This window comes from Eumetopias jubatus, unplaced genomic scaffold (assembly GCF_037043125.1).
Source record: "Eumetopias jubatus isolate StellerSeaLion01/CBP00866 unplaced genomic scaffold, mEumJub1_p1.0 scaffold_12, whole genome shotgun sequence".
NCBI classification, from domain to species: domain Eukaryota; kingdom Metazoa; phylum Chordata; class Mammalia; order Carnivora; family Otariidae; genus Eumetopias; species Eumetopias jubatus.
The window spans coordinates 41,399,071-41,412,830 of record NW_028274818.1 but is presented as its reverse complement, the minus strand read 5'-3'; positions in this window follow the sequence as shown (position 1 = coordinate 41,412,830).

Sequence of the window (13,760 nt, the reverse complement as noted above, 5' to 3'; positions counted from 1 at the left end):
CCTGCTCAGCAGGGAGTCGGCTTCTCCCTCTGACCCTCCCCACTCTCATGTGTTCTCTCTCTCTCTCATTCTCTCTCTCAAATAAATAAAATCTTTAAAAAAAAAAAAAGAATTTACAAATGAAGTTTCAAAGGATTCAACTCAGTAATTTTTTTTTTTTTTTAGATTTTCCATATTTATTTGACAGAGAGAGACACAGTGAGAGAGGGAACACAAGCAGGGGGAGTGGGAGAGGGAGAAGCAGGCTTCCCGCTGAGCAGGGAGCCCAATGTGGGGCTTGATTCCAGGACCCCAGGACCATGACCGGGCCAAAGGCAGAAGCCCAGTGACTGAGCCACCCAGGAGCTCTCAATTCAGTAATTTCTAGGAATACCTTTATTTGGACACGATTTTGATTAAATACACCTGAAGTATTTTTTTAAGCAGCAAGGAAGGTATTTTACAAGTTACAAAAGAGCATTTAAAGTATAGATTCAGGGGCGCCTGGGTGGCTCCGTCGGTTAAACATCTGACTTTGGCTCAGGTCATGATCTCAGGGTCCTGGGATCGAGACCTATGGCCAACTCCCTGCTCAGCAGGGAGCCTGCTTGTCTCTCTCCCTTTGCCCCTCTCCCTGCTCGTGGTCTCTCTGTCAAATAAATAAATAAAATCTTTTAAAAAAATTAAAAATAAGCATTCATTCATTCATCCATTCAACAAATATTTATTGAGCAGTTACTACTTACCAGGCATTGTTCTAGACACTGTTCTAGATAGAACAGTGAATAAAACAAAGTCCTTGACCTAATGGAGTTTGCTGTCAAATGGGAAGATACAGACAACAAACACATCAACCAGGATGCAATAGGTTGGTTAAGGACGAATGTACGGAGAAAAATAAAACAGAGTAAGAGGCAGAAAGATCGCTGTATGATTTTGCATAGCATAGTCAGGAAGGGCCTTACTAATAAGATAATTTTTAATCAGCGATCTGAAGGAAGGGAAGGAGAAAACTATGTAGATATGGGTTGAAGATGGAAGTCAGGTCAGGGAGTAAGTTTCAATGCAGAGGAATCAGCAAGTGCAAAGGCCCTGAGACTAGAATATGCTGAGTGTATTGGAGAAACAGCAAGGATGCCAGTATGGTGAAGGAATGTTTTAGGGAGCAAGAGCAGATCAGACAGGTAGTTGGGAGTCAAATCAATTGCTTAGGGCCTTGTAGGCCAAGGTAAAGACTTGGACGCTGAGTGAAATGAAACTTTGGAGATTTTATGTTCTTCAGTTTTTTGGAATTTTCTTTTTCCTTCACATGCAGTAATAACCACCTTTTTTTCTATGCATCTCTAACAATTGTAGTAAAATATATGGAACATAAAATTTTTTATATTAACCGTATTTTAAGGGTACAATTCAGTGGCATTAAGTACATTCACAATGTTGTACTATTATCACTATGTATTTCCAGAATTTTTTCATAATCCCAAAAGAAATTCTATACACATTAAAAAATAACTTTCCATTCCTCCCTTCCCCCAGTCCCTGATAACCTCTATTCTACTTCTTGTCTTTATGAATTTGTCTATTCTAGGTACCTTATATATGTGGAATCATATAATATTTTTCCTTCTATGTTTGGCTTATTTCACTTAGCATAATCTTCTCAAGTTTATCCATGTTGTAGTATGTGTCAGCATTTCCTTTTAAGTCTGAATAATATTCCATTGTTACCATTTGTTAGAGATAAATATACCATTTGTTAGTGGTGAAAAATAATCATTTATGCCCTTCACTAGTGGTAAACAAAATATACTACATTTTGTTTATCCATTCATCTGTTGATGGACATTTGGGTTGTTTCCACCTTTTGACTATTGTGAATAATGCTGCTATAAACATAGGTGTGCAAGTATCTGATTGAGTTCTAGCCTTAAATTCTCTGGGGCATGTATCTAGCAGTGGAATTGTTAGGTCATAAGGTAATTCTGTATTTAACTTTTTGAGGAAGTTTTGAGTGACATCACCAATCAGATAAATCATATTTATTTATTTATTTATTTAACATTTTTTAGATTTATTTATTTATTTATTTATTTATTTATTTATATTTGCCGTATGGAAAGTAGTATTCAAAGGAGAAAAAGAAAAAGCAAGGTGAATTAATTTCCTAGCACTGTTATAACAAATAACCACAAACTGGGTGGCTTGCAGAACAGAAATGTATTCTCCCACAGTTTTGGAGGCTAGAAGTCCAAAATCAAGGTTTCAGCAGGTTTATGTTCTCTCAAAGTCTTCAGCAGGGGATCTGTTCCATGCCTTTCTCTTGACTTCTTTTGTGGCTGGCAATTCTTGGCATTCCTTGGCTTACAGCTACATCTCTGCCTCCATCATTAAATGATGTTCATCCTGTATGTCTCTGAAACTTTGCGGGGCTGTTCTCCCTCCCCTGTGTCTGTTTTCTTTTCTTATAAGGACAACAGTCTTATTGGATTAGGGCTCACCCTAATCGAGTATGACCTCATCATAACTTGATCACATCTGCGAAGACCCGATTTCCAAATAAAATCACATTCACATGTAATGGGGGCTAGAATTTTAACATATCTTTTTTTAGGGGGGGAACACAAGCCAACCCACAACATGGGAACACTAGTAAAGACAGTATTGGAATAATCCAAGGGAGAAATGATGGTGGTTTGGATCAGAAAAATTGGAAATTGGCTTCTATTTGAAGATAGAGTCAATAGGTTTTACTGGGGGATTAGATGTGGGATGTGAGCAGAAGAGAGGCGTCAACGATGACTCCGATGTTTTTTGCCTGAGTAATCAGAAGAATAGGATTGGGGAATGTTACAGAGGAGCAAGTTTGAGGTGCAGAGCGAAACTCAAGAGTTCAATTTGAGTGTGTGACATTGAAGATGCCTGTCAGACATGCAGGTGGAAATGTCCAATAGGCAATTTAGAGTTTGGAGGTCATCAGAGAGGCGTTGGATGGAGATATAAATTTGTGAGTCAACAGAATAAAGATGATATTTAAGCCATGAGAATCCATGCGATTGCCCAGGAGGTGAGTGTAGATAGAAAAGAGAAGAAGCATGAAGACAGATCCCAGGGGTACTCCAGGGCTTCAAGGTTTGCAAGATGAGGAAGAATCCACAAAGAAGACCAAAAGGAAGAGATAGGGATGACAGGAAGCCAATATGGTGAGAAATGATCATTTTCTTCAGGAAATATTTCTGTAAGGGGGAATGGAGTAATGAGGTAATGGTTAAATTGGAATGTGATAATAGAGGGGTTTTTTTTTTAAGATCGGAAAAATAACAGTATGTATATATTCTGACGGAAATCGGAGAAATAACAGTATGTATATATTCTGATGGAAATGATTCAGTATAGAAAGAAAAATTGATTATACAGGGAAGGAAGGGGACATAAATTTTCTCTGTGTAAAACTAGACATAAAATACCTATGTTTGAATAGTGAGACAGGATCAAGAAGGACATTCAGAATGGTTACCTCCGGGCTAGAGATTTCAAGGGATTTTTATTCCTTGTATTTTTCAGTGTTGCTTTCAATTATTACAAGTACATTTATCAGATCTACAAAAACAATAAGTGTTCTGTTTAGATAATCCCGGAACCAGTAATGTCCACTGAGTGTGAAAAGCTATCTCTGCAGCATTTGATACTGCAAGCCTTCAGGAAGAAACCAGCAGGTGAGGTGATCCAGCAAATCCAGGGAACACAAGCTCAAGCAAGGGCCCAGAGAAGGAAGAATGCAGACCAAAAATTAGCCCTTAAAGGGAGGAGAGACTTGATATCATTTGAGACTTGGGGTTGGGGGTGGTAGTCATGATTGGGACAGGCACACTTAAGTTTGTAGATGGAAGGGAAGGAATTTGAGGAATCCCCCTTCCTTCTCTAAAGGAGACAAGTTCACCCATTTGCTTGGGAAAATGGGAGCAGAGTTGGTATGCAAGAGGTATTGCAAGAGGTATGCAACGAGCACTGAGGGCTTCTTGAGTTTGGAAACTATTTACTTGTGATACAATCAACTGGGAAAGTTTTATCCATTTTTCCAGCAGTACTCAGCAGGCTAGGAGCAGGAGTTGAAGGAAAGGATTGGTGGATTGATCCAAGGTTAGGAAATGCAGAAATTGCTTCAGGACAAGGAGATAAAGACATTGAGATACTAATGGAAACAAAAGAATAACAACAAAGATTTATTATATTTCACATGCATTATTTAATTTAATCCTCATAGCAATGGAAAAGAATAAAAAAGTATATTAGGTTAAAATATCATAGCAAAGGATAACAATAGAAAAATATATTTCTGGGGCACCTGGGTGGTTCAGTTGGTTAAGCGTCTGCCTTCGGCTCAGGTCATGATCCCAGGGTCCTAAGATCAAGCCCCGCATCGGGCTCCCTGCTCAGTGGTGAGCCTGCTTCTCCCTCTCCCTCTGCTGCTCCTCCCTCCGCTTGCTCAATCTCTCTCTCTCTCTCTCTCTCTCTCCCATTCCCTTTCTCTCTGTGTGTCAAATAAATAAATGGAAACTTAAAAAAAAAAAAGAAGGATATTTCTACTGTACAGGTGAGAAAACTGAAGCTTGGGGGTATGGTAGATGTTTGCCGGGTTTGGGGGCTATCTTTCTAGATGGCAAGATCCCCCCCCATCACTTAGGTCTTAATGGGAGGTGAGACCCCAGCTCCTAGTAGGCCTAAAGTAGACAGATAATCCCTATGCCAGCTCCTTGGCAGGAAGCATGAGGGTCCAGAATTGACCAGTAAGACGCTCCTGCCTGGAATTTTGTTTCACGTGGAAGTCCTCAAAGATGTGGCAATAGGAAAAGCATATTCTCAGAGGCTGAAGCACAATCCCGCAGTGAAAATGGCAGAGAATGTCCAAAGCTGGACTGTCAAAGGCAGTGTGTAACCTGAGTTTTCTCTGGTATAACCTCTGCTCTGTTCTTTGCTGTAAGCTTTTCTTCTGCCTTTTTCTTAGATTTATTCACCAGCCTTCACATTATACTGTAAGCAACCCAAAGACATACAATAAAATCTATTTCTGTTTAAGTTAACAAGAGTCAGCTTTTTCTTATAGCCAAGAAATCTGAACGCATCACAGAGATCAAGAATGTGCCTACAGTTGTTGTCAAGATGTACTTGATAACCAGACATACATAATGATTTTTATGAATGTCAGTCAACCTCTCTTCCCATCCACCCTGGGGCTTGGTCATTGGGCTCATGGATCAAATGGTGGTAGTAGCAGAAATAGGAGATCTACAAGGGCTCAAAAATATTGCCTTCCCCACACCAAGGCTGATCTGCCAACTGCTGATTTTTTAACCTGCCAGCAGAGACCAATGTTGAGTCCCTAATATAATACCCTATTTGGGGTGGGGGTAGAATAGGCAGATACCTGGTGGCAGGTCATTTACATTGATCTCTTTCCATCATGGGAGCTAGGGAGAGTGGAAGTAACTTATCCTCACTGGAATGGGTAATTATTCTAGATATGAATTTGCCTGTTTTGCCAGCTCTTTTTTGCCAGCAATACCATCTGTGAACATCTTTATTTACCATTACAGTGCCCCATTTAATATTGTTCCTACCAAAGAACTGAAAGAAAGGGAAGATATCTATGGATTTCACTGGTCTCACCATGTATCCCATCATCTATAAGTATATGCCCTTACAGGACGGTATTACAATCTACTGAAGACTCAGTTATGGTATCAGCTAAGAGACACCACTCTGAGTAGTTGGAGGGCTGTGCTATAGAATGAGATAATGCTCTAACCAATGATGCTTCTTCTCCCTGTCAGATGACATGGGTCTAGAAACCAAAGAGTGGAATGGTAGTATCACCTCTCATTATATATATAAGAATGCTATCACAAGGGCGCCTGGGTGGCTCAGTCGTTAAGCGTCTGCCTTCGGCTCAGGTCATGATCCCAGGGTCCTGGGATCGAGTCCCACATCAGGCTCCCTGCTCAGCAGGAAGCCTGCTTCTCCCTCTCCCACTCCCCCTGCTCGTGTTCCTGCTCTCGCTGTCTCTCTCTGTCCAATAAATAAATAAAATCTTTAAAAAAAAAAAAAAAGAATGCTATCACAAAGTTTTTGTATAGGCTTCTTGTAATGCTGGGCTCTCTGCTGGGTTAGAAGGCTTAAAATTCATAGAAAGATCGCTTCCATCTGAAGACTCAACAATGGTTCCATTAAAGGGGAAGTTGAGAAGCCATTGGGCAATCTGGGCTCTTTGTGATGTTAAATCAACAAGTAAAAGGGGATTCTTGTATTATTGGAATGATCAGTTCTAATTTTCAGGGCGAAACAGAATTTCCACTACAAATGAAATGGATGGGTAGGAGTGGACCTAAAACCAAGGGGAACCTCCAGGGCACTCCCTTGCGCTCCTCTGTCCAGTAGTAAAAAGTTAACTGAAGATGACCCAGCCCAATACAGGCAGGATCCCCAAAGGTCCAAATGAAAATTCAAATTACCCCATCAGTTCAAGTAGCATGATTAGCTGATGTGCTGGCTGAAGGTAAAAACCAAACCAAACCAGGAAATGGGAGTGGAGGAAATTTATAAATGCCAACTATGGGCCTTTGGGACCAAATGCAGAAATAAGGTCTGTACTAGCTACCCTATTTTCTTCCTTGCTTTGTTATGCAAATAGAAACAGATTTCCTTTGCTTACCCTTTCCTTTTTCCCTAGTATTTCATTTTACTGAACTGGAGGTGGTGGGCTTTATAAGTTAGACCCTGGGGTTACAGGAAATGAAAGTGGTGTTGGAGGGATGAACATCCCCATGCAGCCAGGCGTTCCTCATGCTGTCTCAGACAGCAGCCCACTCCTCCAGCCCTTCCGATGTTTTATAAGCACCTCGTTCCCTGTTTTCAGTCCTTCCTGCTTAAAATTGCTATAGTGGTTTTCTGTTATCTGTACTTAAGCCCTGACCAAAATGCAAAACAAAGAGCTCTGCAAAGAATGAAAAAGTATAAATATGTTTATTTTGTTACTGAATCAAAATGGTTATGGCTAAACAGAGGCTCTGTTTTCATTACTCAAAAGAGTTTTTGCTTATTATTCAGGCTATAAAAATTGCTGTAGGCCATTATCTAGCTCACTTTGACATGGCTTTGTCTTTTTCAAGTCTCACAGATGTCTTGATCAGAGAAGGAGAATCACTGTTTTCTGCCAAACTTACATCTTTAAAGTTGGAGAAATAACCTTTCCCAAATTGCAGCTAGCTCCTTAGGGACAGGAACCATCCCCATCCTATTCACTCTGAACAGCACTTAACAGAGTAGATTCCACATAGTAATATAAATAGGTTCTTTAATATATGCTTTTTTGCATCCCCAGGAGTAAAAAGCATGACAGTTTTTAGATCCATGCGGATCCATTCTTGTTATTAAAACATGTTGTTAGAATCTAAGCTTTTTCCCGAACACTTGTGATGGCTGGATACTTAAGCCAGAGTGAGAGACTCGTAAGCAAGGGGTAATACAGACTATCCAGAAAATTGAGAAGTCTGAAGCATTCAGGGAATGAGGGTCCTGCTATCAAATGTGACTAAAGTCCTACGGGGTTATGTAAGAGACTTTTGATACTCTGTTCAGTTGCAAGTACATCCAATCAAAAAATTCCCAGCCTTAGGGAGGTTCGATTTTAATTTTAATTGTTTTCTTAATGATCAAATTAATACACATTAATTGTAGGGAAGTTAGAAAGCACAGAAAACTGTAAGGAAGTGGAAAAATGGATACCCACCCCCATCTCATCACCCAAGAGAAACTTACTATCAACACTTGGCATATTACTTTTTTCTCCCCCCACCTTTTTTTTTAAGAGAGGGATACTGAGAGAAAGAGAGAGAGCATGAGCAGGGCAGAGGGAGAGGGAGAGGGACAAGCAGACTACTGACTGAGCAAGGAGCCTGACGCAGGGCTCCATCCCAGGACTCTGGGATCACGACCCAAGCCAAAGGCAGACACTCAACCGACTGAGTCACCCAGGCGCCCCACTTTTGCCTTTTAAGTTAACACTTGAGAGGTTAGAGAAAGGGAGAGGTTGGAGCGGAAATGTATCCCTCTCTTGTACATCCTTAGTGGTCCTGACGTCAGGCTTCAGGTCTCTAAGGCAAGATCCCCCTCTTCATAAGACACCTCCACAAGCTACCAGAAACCTCTGACTGGGCCATTATAACAAAGAGATGTTTTGTCTTGACTCTGAGGGAAGGAGTTCCTCTTTTTGTGTGACAGATTGATATAAGAAAAACCAGTTAGGGAAGCCCAGCATGTCTGTCCCACCAGGTTACAGTACATGCCACCTCATGTCTTTCCAGCTGTCTTCTGAGAGCCAGCATCTGGGTGGAAGGAGGGGGAAACAGGGCTCTGAGAGGAACCAGTTAGATCTGGGGAGATAGGGAGAAGGGTGTGTCAGTCGAAAATGGAGTATGCCTGTGTGACTGGGAGGGTGTGAGGAATGCAGATTGGGTGTACCGGGCAGGTGTATTTCAAAGATAATTCCCACGGGCTCTTGCTGCTGAATGTCACAGAAAAAGCAAAGAATGGGGGAGGAGACTTTGGTAGGCAGGAGACTGTCTGCTTAATTAAGAAAAACATTCATCATTTCCTGTTCCTGCTCTCTGTATAACTCTGAAAGCTGGTTTCTGATGACAGCCTTAAAAAAGAAAAAAAAAAAAGTTCATTTGTTCACTTCCTGAAATCCTGAGATGGACCACACAGCCCCAGGCAAAGCATGCTCTAAAACGAAAGTCAATTTTTCTCTCTGCACTTGAATTGGAGGTTTGGTTCTTGCTCAATGGTATATCCCCTAAAATGCACTGGGACAAACTCAGCAGTGACTCCAGGTGTCTGCTAAACAGGTGTCCAGATTATCTGGATTAGAACCTAAATAAATCAGTTGTCTCTATCAGTTGATACTTTCTTTCCATATTGCCCTAGAAGGAAACTTGTTGACTCTCTCTCCAAATTATCTCTTGAATCTGTTCACTTCCTCCTCTCTCCAAAGCACCAGTCGCCATATTCTCTCACCTGAACTGTAAAAATAGCTTCCCAGCTGGTTTCCCCTTTCTGGCCCCACTCCACTGTCCACACAACAGCCAGACCAATCTTTTAAAACCTAAGTCCTATCAAGCCTTTCTCTTGCTTGAAATCGTTCAGTGCCTCCCTTGGCACATATGGTAGAATCCAGAATCCTTACCAGGGCCATGCAGCATCTGTCCTTGCCCTTCCTCTCCTTCATCCGGTCTCACCTTCCTCCTAATTCCCCGTGCTCCAGCTTCACTGGTCTTTTTTGCAGTTTCTTTGAGAGACCTACCTCAGAGCCTTTCCACCCACTATTCTTCTGCACAAGCTATTCTACTTCTCCGTTCTCACCCATCCTTTGAAACTCAGCTTAAATATCATTGACCATCCATGCCCCATCTAACATAGGCTCTCCTTCTTATATATAGCACCCTGTGCATTTCTTTCACAGATCTTCCTAAAATTTGTGAATATGCATTTGTTTGTGAGATTGTTAAGGTCCAGGTCCCCCAACTGGTGGTGTATTCTAAGAAGATAGAGATTATGTCTGCTTTGCTTCTGCTGTATCCCCTAGTGCCTGGCACAGTACCTGACACATAGTAGGCACTCAGTACTACTTCCTGAATGGATAATTTAAAGAGGATTAAATAATAATGACCAAAAAGGTAATTTCCTTGTGTTTGCTTTCCGTTAATGCAGGGGACATAAGAAGTTCTCAACAAATACTTGTTGATTGACTAACTAACTTTAGATTGCTATTTTGACTGGAAGAAAGGTATCATGCCTGGAGCCAGACACATCAAAGATACTCAGGTATGATTACAGTCAACCCTTTTCCTACCGTGAGGAAAGTGAAAACTATCCTAGTGAGGATTAGGTACAAACATTTGTAATTACTTTAATGATACAGCCTCTTACAAGAAAAAGAAATCAAGGTACACTCTAGCTAAATGTTCCTGGGTATGACTGTGTTATCTGCGGTAAGGGGCTATGACTGGTTAGAAGGGGCTGTAGACTTAAAAACCTCACTGGATTCAGTAGGCTCAGAAAGAGGAGGAGAATAGAAACGAAATGGGAAGTGCATGGAGAAAGCCCTTTCTAACTGGCAAAAGGTGATATATTTTTTTTAAAGATTTATTTATTTATTTGTTTGTTTGTTTATTTATTTATTTATTTGAGACAGAGACAGAGCACAAGCATGAGGAGCAGAAGGAGAAGGAGAGAGAATCTCAAGCAGACTCTGTGCTGAGTCCGGAGCCTGACACAGGGCTGGATCTCACAACCCTGAGGTCACCAACTGAGCTGAAACCAAGAGCCAGACGCTCAACTGACTGAGCCACCCAGGTGCCCCCCAACCTAACTGTTCTTGATGATAAGCGTCATACTGCAGATAAATTTTTGTATGAAATTAATTTAAACATCTATCATAGGAAGCTGTAATCATGGCTTGAGAGCTAAGCTGCATTCACCCTAGGATTCCTGTTGATATTTCTAAGCATGTTTGGGTCTAAGAGAGATTTTGTTTGTTCCAAGGAACATCATGACAGCCATCAGAGCAGAGGAAAAGAGAGGCAAGGCTCCTAAGTTTGGTTCAAGGATTCTGGTTCAAGATCACTGTCAGTGACAGGGATGAATAAGTCCCAGACAGCACCTGTCACTGATTGTCTCGGCCCAGTTGAGCTTAGGGAGCAGGACCTACAGAAGACTGGACAAAAACAAAGCATACGGTAGGGTAGTCTACGAACCATGTGTGTGACGGTGTATACACACAGGGTCAGGTCACATGTGGGCCATGTGAGGACTTGATGGACGCAGAGAAGGGGACACCAGGCTGCAGTGGCATCATGGAGAGCTGGCACCTTCAGTGACCATTGTCCCTCTGGTGCTTCTTGGAAGGTCTGGAAACATTTGCAGCAATATGTTGACCTTGGTGCACTGTGAGAAGCACCATGGTTATCAAACAAACAGGAGAGGAGGAAAGTGTGTGGAAACAAAAGAGTACTAGTTCATGGAGCTCCGAGGTACTGCCAGAACTACTGGAAGGAATTTGTTACCGGTTGAATTGTGTCCCCCAGAAAAATATGTTGGATTACTAACCCCCGTACCTCAGAATATGACCATATAGGAAATGGATCATTGCAGATGCAATCAAATTAAGATATGGTCCTTAGGGTGGGCTCAAATCCAACACCCGGTGTCCGTAGGAGAAAAGGAAAATTCTACGTGAAGACAGAGACACACCAGGAGAAGGCCAAGTGAAGACAGAAGTAGAGACAGCAGGCTAAGGAATGCCAAGGGCTGGCGGCCCGCCACTGCCAGGAACCAGGAAGAGGCAAGGAAGGATTCTCTCCTACAGGTTTCAGAGCACCCTGGCCCTCCCAACACCTTGATTTTGGACTTCTAGCCTCTAGGAATGTGAGACAATAAATTTCTGTTGTCTGAAGCCACTCAGTTTGTGGAATTTTGTTACAGCAGCCCTAGAAAACTAAATAGAATTTGGGGAAGGGAGTTTTTTTGGAGTAAATAAGACAGATCCAAGGAGACATTGTTTCATTGCTGTTGTTTGGACCTTAATTTTTCCCATAAGTTTGTGAGGCCAGAGAAACACAATTTCTATGTAACAAAATCATATGACTAACATGCCAAACAGCTAAGCTTTTATGTGCAGACTTGAATTTAACCAGCTCACGCGCTGCTATCTTTCCTGCACTTTAAGACCTGCCTGCATCGAATCGAATGAGATAATGTATGAAAAGCTCTTACCACAGCCCTGGGCACCTGGCAAACCTTCATAAATGTTGGATCAGATCATTATTACCGTCGTCCGACTATCTTGATCCCAGAGCTCTCAGCTGCTCACATCTCTGCATCCCAGAGCTGCCGAGAGCCGCTGAGGAAACCTCCCACCAAGGCAGTCAGGTGCCACTGCAAATCAAATATCACCAATCTCACCAAGCTCACCTGAGTCCCCTACCCAGCCTCGGCTTCCCTAGCGAATGCTCTCTCCCATTCTCTGCAAACTGTATTTCAAACCATGCTTCCTTGAACCTCTACCACCCTCCATTTCTCCTCAACTCTCTCCACCAAACCTACCAGCCCGTGTATGTCCACAGCTACCCTGGACTTCTCTCTATTTTTTTTTTTATTTTTTTTAAAGATTTTATTTATTTATTCATGAGAGACAGAGGGAGAGAGAGAGAGAGAAGCAGAGGGAGAAGCAGGCTTCCCGCGGAGCAGGGAGCCTGATGTGGGGTTCGATCCCAGGACCTGGGATCATGACCTGAGCCAAAGGCAGACGCTTAACCATCTGAGCCACCCAGGCGCCCTCTCTATCTTAAACATAAGGGATAACCTGGTTTCTTTCTAGTCCAGGTAGTCATTGTTCATTCTTCCCTCTTTCTGATTCACACTTTAAATCCATAACCAAGTGTTATTAATTCTACCTCCTAAAAAAAAAAAACATTCTACCTCTTAGATCCCTTGCCAATCCAGTCACTTTGGTTTATCTCCACGGCCACCGGCTTGGCTCAGACCAGCTGATCGTGTCACTGTACCGCTTAGACCCCTTGAACAACTTCCTACCGTTCTACAGATCAAGAAAGTCCTTCACGTGCTCCCAGGACCTACGCCTGCCCTCCCATCCCCTCTTCATCCGAGCTCTATCGGTTTTTCTAATCTCACCTCCTTTCTTTCTCTGTATTTCTTACATCCTCTGCTCTAGGCTAGAGAGTAACTCAGAGTACCTCCACTTCCTTATTAAAATAGCTAACACTTTTATAACGCTTACTATGTTCTGAGCACATAGTAACTCATTTGTCAGGACAACAAACCCACCAGCCTAGTATTGTTACTACCTCCGTCCAGAGATAAGAAATAGAGGTACAGAAGGTGACTCGCCCAGAGTCTCAAGTAGTCAGTGGTAAGCCAGGATTTGAACCAGAAATACCCGCTGTGCCGTCCGCACACTGTTCTACTCGCCATTCTCTGACCTTGTTCTCACCCCGTCAGACTCTTTCCTCAGCTGCAGCATTCACCCTCACCGTCTTAATTCGTGCCTCAGGATAAGCATCCCCCCCTCAGCAGCAGCCCTCCTTGCTCTGTGTCCCCAGGTCTTCCTCGCCTTGCCTCACTTTCCATTACTTGACATCTATCTCTTTTGCTAGACTCTTAGTGCTATGAAGACTGCTTCAATCACAGCCATATTTTTATTGCTTAGCATATGCCTGCCATACAGTAGATGCTCATTAGATATTTCTTGATTGGATAAAAGAATAGACAATGGCTACCCACCTTGAAGGGCTTCTGTGTAGATAGAAGACATAACATGGTACCTGTCACATAGCATGTACTTGACAAGTATTTGGTATTGTGTCCAGGAAATTGCAAAGTGTCTGGTTTGACGAGTGTCAAAGAGAGGTTTTGGCAAATGGCTTAAGTCTGTTGAGTAAAGCAGGGGAGAAAAATGCATGATGAAAGGGGTTATTGGCAGTATATAATCTTGCAGAGGCAGAGAATAGCCTTTCAAAATCCTTCCTTCCCAGCCCAAAATAGTTTTGGGTTCTTTTAACCACATCATCCAACTTTCTTATAGCTGACTTCAGCAAAGTGTAATTGGTGTGCTCAGGAGACCTTGGCACACACCATCAGCAGCATGCACTAACGACCCAGGTGAAAGCAAAGATCTACTGTGGATGTGTTCTGTGTAACACAAATAGCTG